This window comes from Danio aesculapii, chromosome 8, assembly GCF_903798145.1.
Source record: "Danio aesculapii chromosome 8, fDanAes4.1, whole genome shotgun sequence".
Classification (NCBI taxonomy): Eukaryota; Metazoa; Chordata; class Actinopteri; order Cypriniformes; family Danionidae; genus Danio; species Danio aesculapii.
In genome coordinates this window covers 8,552,810-8,559,771 of record NC_079442.1, presented here as the reverse complement: position 1 = coordinate 8,559,771, position 6,962 = coordinate 8,552,810, and positions in this window count along the sequence as shown.

Sequence of the window (6,962 nt, the reverse complement as noted above, 5' to 3'; positions counted from 1 at the left end):
CACGCACGCACGCACGCACACACACAGGTTAGGCAGCACTAATCATAGTTCAATCGTGGTATTTATAGAAAAATTAAATGTGGCCAAAAAACAATTATCACTAGTACTTTTGCAAAAGTAAAACTAGTTAATTTCTATAAGTGTAATCTTTCGGGAATCCTTTTTAATAAGTAATATTTTTGCAGGAGAAATACTATTGAAATTCACTTAACCGTTTTCTTGAATGAAATTCATGATTTGATAATATTTGTAATTTACATTAAAACATTTAGCAGGAATAACAGCTTTTGTGTATTTTATTAACAATAAAAACTGTTTTCGAGAAGTTGTAAATGCATTTCCTGTTTACTGACACGACGTAGTGGCATCGACGTTATTACGTCTCCACTAACCAATGAAATTACAAGTGGGCGGGACTGCATGTGCAGCCCCGCCCCGATTTCCACTAACCAATGAAATTACTGGTGGGCGGGACTGAATGTGCAGCCCCGCCCCATATTCAGCCCCGCCCCAATCTGCGGGCTGCAGATGGGTATAGTTGGAACTGATGAGCCAATTAGGGTTATATCAGTCGGCTGATGGAGCCAGCTCATCAGAATTGTTGCAGACATTAAAGGCTGGCCCACAGACAGTGCCACAATCCCGGGCGAGCTGGTGGGCGCTGGTGGGCATGGAGGACGGGAGTCCCGCCTCATCCAAGCGGTTCAGACATTAAAGGCTGGCCCACAGACAGTGCCCCGATTTCGGGCGAGCTGGTGGGCATGGAGGACGGGAGTCCCGCCTCATCCAAATGGTTCAGACTTTAAAAGCTGGCCCACAGACAGTGCCCCGATTCCGGGCATGCTGGTGGGCATGGAGGACGGGAGTCCCGCCTCATCGAAGCGGTTCAGACATTAAAGGCTGGCCCACAGACAGTGCCCCGCTTCCGGGCATGCTGGTGGGCGCTGGTGGGCATGGAGGACAGGAGTCCTGCCTCATCCGAGCGGTTCAGACATTAAAGGCTGGCCCACAGATAGTGCCCCGATCCCGGGCGAGCTGGTGGGCACTGGTGGGCATGGAGAAAGGGAGTCCCGCCTCATCCAAGCGGTTCAGACATTAAAGGCTGGCCCACAGACAGTGCCCCGATCCCGGGCGAGCTGGTGGGCGCTGGTGGGCATGGAGGACGGGAGTCCCGCCTCATCCAAGCGGTTCAGACACTAAAGGTTGGCCCACAGTCAGTGCCCTGATTCGGGACGAGCTGGTGGGTGTTGGTGGGCATGGACGACGTGTGTCCCAGGGGCACCAGTGCCACAGTTGGTTGAGTGAGAATTAGCGTGGCAGGTGTTGACGCTCACCGGTGTAGTTGATTAGACCCAGGCCCCAGCCTGCCAAGCCATGCTCGACGGGAGACCGCCTTTCCGGGACGTCCCGCGCCTGGACGTGCGTGTCCGACGCCGATTGTCTCTGACCTGCCATCAGGTTTTCGGGGAAGGCGAGAAAAAGTGGACTTTCACGCCTGGACCAGTACGCTGATCGATAGCATTTCGTTTGACGCCCCATGTGTTGGGCCCCCGCCCGGCACCCCCCCAACATTGGTGGGTTGGCCTCTATGGGTGTGGTTGGTTCCTCCCTGCCTCGGGCGTGCTTTGAGGGAGGCGTGGGCGGGTGTCCCTTTACACACAAACCCCCCCCCCCCCTTTACCGCCTCTATCTGTGGGAGAAAAAACTCAAATTGTCCATCTGGTTTTGACCTAGAGCATGTCCGCCGCTCTGCCCGCCCGACCCCCTGTGCTTTGTCCCAGCCCCACACCCCTTGATTCTCAGTCCGCGCCCCCCTCGCCCTGGACAAGGGCTGGGGTTGGTTTGTGGGCTCGGTAAAGTCTCCAGCGTGGTGAATCGACTCCAGGGGCTGCGTGGGGTATGGGCTGGCGCCAAGTCCAGCCCCTGTGTGTGTGTGCGTGACCAGTGCTGCCTCTCCCGCCCGTCCGCAAGCCCACCCACCCCTTTGGGTTTATCCTTGCCGGCCCTCGGCGGTCCCCCCTGCTCCACCAGCCCCCTCCCCCTCTCCCCCGGAGTTGTGTGGGGGTGGGTGGTGGTGGTGGAGGGTGGCCGCTAGTAGTCAGTGGTGTCCGAGGTTACGGTATGCCCCTCCCCCTTTGATGGTTGCGGTTCATGCTGCGGTGAGCCCCAAAAAAGTGCGTGTTCGATGGGGTTCTACGGAACCGCTTTGAAAATGGGAAAAGCCATGCAAAAAGCCACCGCAGCTGGTGCAGTTCAAGCTGCTCAAAACAGTGCGTGATCGACGGGGCTCATGCCATCCCTTTGTGTGGTAAGGAAAACCTTAGGTGGAGAGCAAGAGGGCCCTAAGGAGCCCATACTGCAAGTCCAGGGAGATAGGCTTGTCCCTGGGTAGCTTGCTGGGATCGGGGACTACTTAGGTAGGTGGAGGGCAAGGGGGCCCTCTGGGGCCCAGACTGCAAGTCCAGGGAGAGAGGTTGGTCCCTGGGTAGCTTGCTGGGGTCTGGGACCCCTTAGTTGAAAGGGAGTGGGTACATCTGGGCCCTTGACCGTAAGTCCAGGGAGAGAGGTTGGCCCTTGGGTAGCTTGGTGGAGTCCGGGACACCTTAGGTGGAGGGTAAGGGGGCCCTAATGAGCACAGACTGCAAGTCCAGGGAGAGAGGTTGGGCTCGGGTAGCTTGCAGGGGTTGGGGCTTTAGGTGGAGGACAAGGGAACCCTAAGGAGCCCTGACTGCAAGTCCAGGGAGAGAGGTTGGCCCCCGGGTAGGTTGCTGGGATTAAGTACCCCTTAGGTGAAGGACAAGGAGACCCTCTATGGCCCAGACTTCAAGTCCAGGGAGAGCGGTTGGCCCCTGGGTAGCTTGCAAGAGTCAAGGACCCCTTAGGTGGAGGGCAAGGGGGTCCTAAGGAGCCAAGACTGCAAGTCCAGGGAGAGAAGTTGGCCCATAGCTAGCTTGCTTGGATCAGGGACCACTTAGGTGGGGAGCAAGGGGGCCCTCTGGGGCCCTGACTGCAAGTGCAACGAGAGAGATTGGCCCTTGGCTAGCTTGCTGGAGTCAGGTAACCCTTAGGTGGAGGGCAAGTGGGCCCTAAGGAGCCCAGACTGCAAGTCCAGAGAGAGAGAGGTTGGCCCCTGGATAGGTTACTGGGATTAAGTATCCCTTAGGTATAGAACAAGTGGGGCCTCTGGGCCCCAGACTTCAAGTCCAGGGAGAGAAGTTGGCCCCTGGGTAGCTTACTGGTGTCAGGTACCCCTTAGATCGAGGGTAGGGGGCCCTCAGGGGCCCGGACTGCAAGTACAGAGAGAGTGGTTGGCCCCTGGGTAGCTTGCTGGTATCAGGGACCTCGTAGGTGGAGGGCAAGGGGGCCCTCTGGGACACAAACTGCAAGTCCAGGGAGAGATGTTGCCCCCTTTTTACCATGCTGGGGTAAGGGACACCTAAGGTGGAGGGCAAAGGGATCCTAGGGAGCCCAGACTACAAGTCCAGGGAGAGAGGTTGGCCCTTGGGGCAGCCCGCTGGTGTCGAAAACCCTGGACCAGTGGGTCAAGGGGTCTTCAAGAGTCCAAACTCTAAGCCCAGGAAAAGTGGCTGGCCCCTGGGTCAGCCCGCTGGGGCCAGACACCCAGGAGGTGGAGGGTAAAGGGCTCTCAAGAGCCCAAACTGCAAGCCCAGTGAGAGTGGCTGGCCCCTGGGGCAGCCTGCTGGGGTCAGAGACCCTGGAGCTGGAGGGCAAGTGGTCCTCAAGAGCCCAAACTTCTAGCCCAGGGAGAGTGGCTGGCCCCTGGGGCAGCTCACTGGGCAAGAGAGCCTTGAGATGGAAGGCAAGGGGCCCTGAGGAGCCCAGACTGCAAGCCCAGGGAGAGTGGCTGGCCCTGGGGCAGCCCGCTGGGGTCAGAGACCCTGGAGCTGGAGGGCAAGGAGTCCTCCAGAGTCCAAACTGCTAGCCCAGGGAGAGTGGCAGGTCCATGTGGCAACCCTCTGGGGTCAGAGACCCTCGAGCTGGAGCATAGGGGCCGTGCAGTGAACAAGTGCTATAGAAAGTTTCAGGTGTGTAAAGTCTAAATTTTATTTAATTTTTTTTTGAGAGAGAGAGAGTACAGTTAGTGATATTGCCAGAGAGGCAGTTACAGATTAGGAAGGAAAGTGGAGACTAAATAGGTAAGTTTTTAGTCGTTTCTTGAAGACAACAAGTGACTCTGCTGTTCTGATGTAGTTAGGGAGTTCATTCCACCAACTGGGCAGATTGAATGCGAGAGTTCGGAAAAGTGATTTCTTCCCTCTTAGGGATGAAACCACGAGGTTTCTGGAGGGCACATAGGTCTGCAGAAGTGAGAGCAGATAAGAAGGAGCAAAGCCAGAGGTCGCTTTGTAAGCAAACATCAGAGCTTTGAATTTGATGCGAGCAGCAACTGGCAGCCAGTGCAAACGGGTGAGTAGCAGAGTGACATGTGCTCTTTTGGGTTCATCAAAGACCACTCATGCTGCTGCGTTCTGAAGCAGCTGAAGAGGTTTGATAGAATTAGCTGGAAGCCCGGCTAGTAGAGAGTTGCAATAATCCAGTTTGGAGAGAACAGGAGCTTGAACAATAAGTTGAGCTGCATGTTCAGATATGAAGGATCGGACCTTTCTGATGTTATAGAGTGCGAATCAGCAAGAACGAGCAGTTCTAGAAATGTGGTCAGAGAAGTTTAGTTGGTCATCAATCGTTACTCCAAGGCTTTTTACCATTTTGGATGCAGTAATGGTTGCCCCATCCATCTGGATTGAACAGTTATGGTGTAGAGTCGGGTTGGCAGAAACTTCAAGCATTTCCGTTTTCGCGAAGTTAAGCTGAAGATGATGATCTTTCATCCAGTGTGAAATGTCTGACAGGCAGGCTGAGATGCGAGCTGGAACCGAGGGATCATCAGGGTGAAAACAGAGGTATAGGGTATCATCAGCATAGAAGTGGAAGGAAAATCCATGTTTCTGGATGACTGGTCCTAAAGATGTTGTGTAGATGGAGAAGAGAAGTGGCCCAAGAACAGAGCCCTGAGGTACCCCAGTGTTTAGATGCTGTAGGTTGGACACCTTTCCCCTCCAAGACACCCTGAATGACCTGTCGAGAGGTAAGATCTGAACTATTGAATAACAGTGCCTGCAACGCCCAGTGACTCAAGCGTAGATAGCAGGATCTGGTGGTTTACAGTGTCAAAAGCAGCTAATAAATCCAGCAAGATGAGGACAGATGATTTAGAGTCTGCTTTAGAGTCTGAGATCCTCCATGACCGAGATCAGGGCAGTCTCAGTTGAGTCGCCTTTCTTAAAGCCAGATTGCTTGTTGTCCATGAAGTTGTTTTGAGTAAGAAAGTCCAGGACTTGATTAAACACTACTTTCTCCAAAATCTTGGCCATGAATGGAAACAGGGATACCGGTCGGTAGTTTTCAAGTAGCAGGTTGGGTTTCTTTAGCAGTGGGGTTTATCTAGCCTGCTTAAATGAAGTAGGGAATAAACCAGAGTCAAGAGATGTGTTAATTATGTGAGTCAGTGTTGGTATGACTGCAGGAGAAATGGCTTGCAAGAGATGAGAGGGAATGGGATCAATCGGACAGGTGGTTGCATGGCTAGATAGCACGAGATTGGACACCTCAGACTCAGAGAGCTGGGAAAAAGAGGTGATTGTGTGTGGTGTTGGTGGTGTATCTTGCGTGTTTGTTGTAGGTGTCGCAAATTGAGCACTGATTTTTGCAGTTTTGGTGCACAAGAATGTAGCAAAGTCATCAGTAGTGAGTGTGGAGGATGCGGGTGGAGGAGGAGGATAGAGGAGGGAGGAAAATGTTTTAAAAAGTAAGCGAGGATTGGTGGCACTGTTGACTTTCTGACGAAAGTACTTCTGCTTTGCAGAAGTAACCTCAGCCAAGAAAGAGGACAGAAGAGTTTGGTATGTTATGAGCTGTTCAGGATTTTTAGTTTTTCACCAAATTCTCTCTGCAGCCCGAAGTTTTGAGCAATGCTCACGGAGAACATCAGAGAGCCAGGGTGCAGGAGGACTGGCACAGGCTGGCCTAGATTTAAGAGGACATAGTCTGTCTAGACATGATGCTAGTGTGGAGCAAAGTGTATCAGTGGCACTGTTCGTATCAAGTGCAGAGAGTTTGCAAGATGGAGGAAGAGAGTCTGAAACAATGGTGGATAGTCTATTGGGTGAGAGAGAGCGAAGGTTTCTGCGAAAGGCAACTAGAGTTAGAGTGTGTGGCGGCTCAGGTGTAATGTGGATGTTGAGAGACAGAAGGAAATGATCCGATGTTTGTAGTGGAGTTACTAGTGTTCAGCAAAAGCAATGTCGAGTGTAAATAAGGTCTAGCTGATTACCTGATTTGTGAGTAGCAGAAGTAGGTGCTCTTTTGAGGTCAAAAGAGGCAAGCAGTGTCTGGAAGTCAGCAGCTTGAGGTCTTTCAATGTGAATGTTGAAACCGTCCAGCTCGACACACAAGCTCTTACAGTAACCAACTATATTTATACTTATAATTAGTATAACCAATTATACTTTTAACTATATTTACTATATATTACAGGGCTCGAAATTAACATTTTTGCTCCTAACTTTTTAAAAATGTAGGCGCACCAGCCAAAATTTAGTCGCACCCACCAATCATGAGCACCGTTACTACAAGAGTTATAATCATATTTATTGCATTTGAAATCAACACTAATCAAAACTAACAAGCAAAAAGTATATATGCATGAGTGAGGAACATATGTCTCAACGAAATTCCGTTTTCAAAAGAAAATGCATTTTTATATAATTGAGTGACCAAAAGATCCACGAACTGCTCACCGGCCCTGCACGCACTGCTTGACATGCGTGACATGATTATTTGCATATGTCATTTTAATAGCAATACCGCTCTTTTCATGAGCTGCAAACTTAGTTTAATCATAGTCAGTGCAAGCCCTTTTACGATGGTGCATGTGGTGTTAA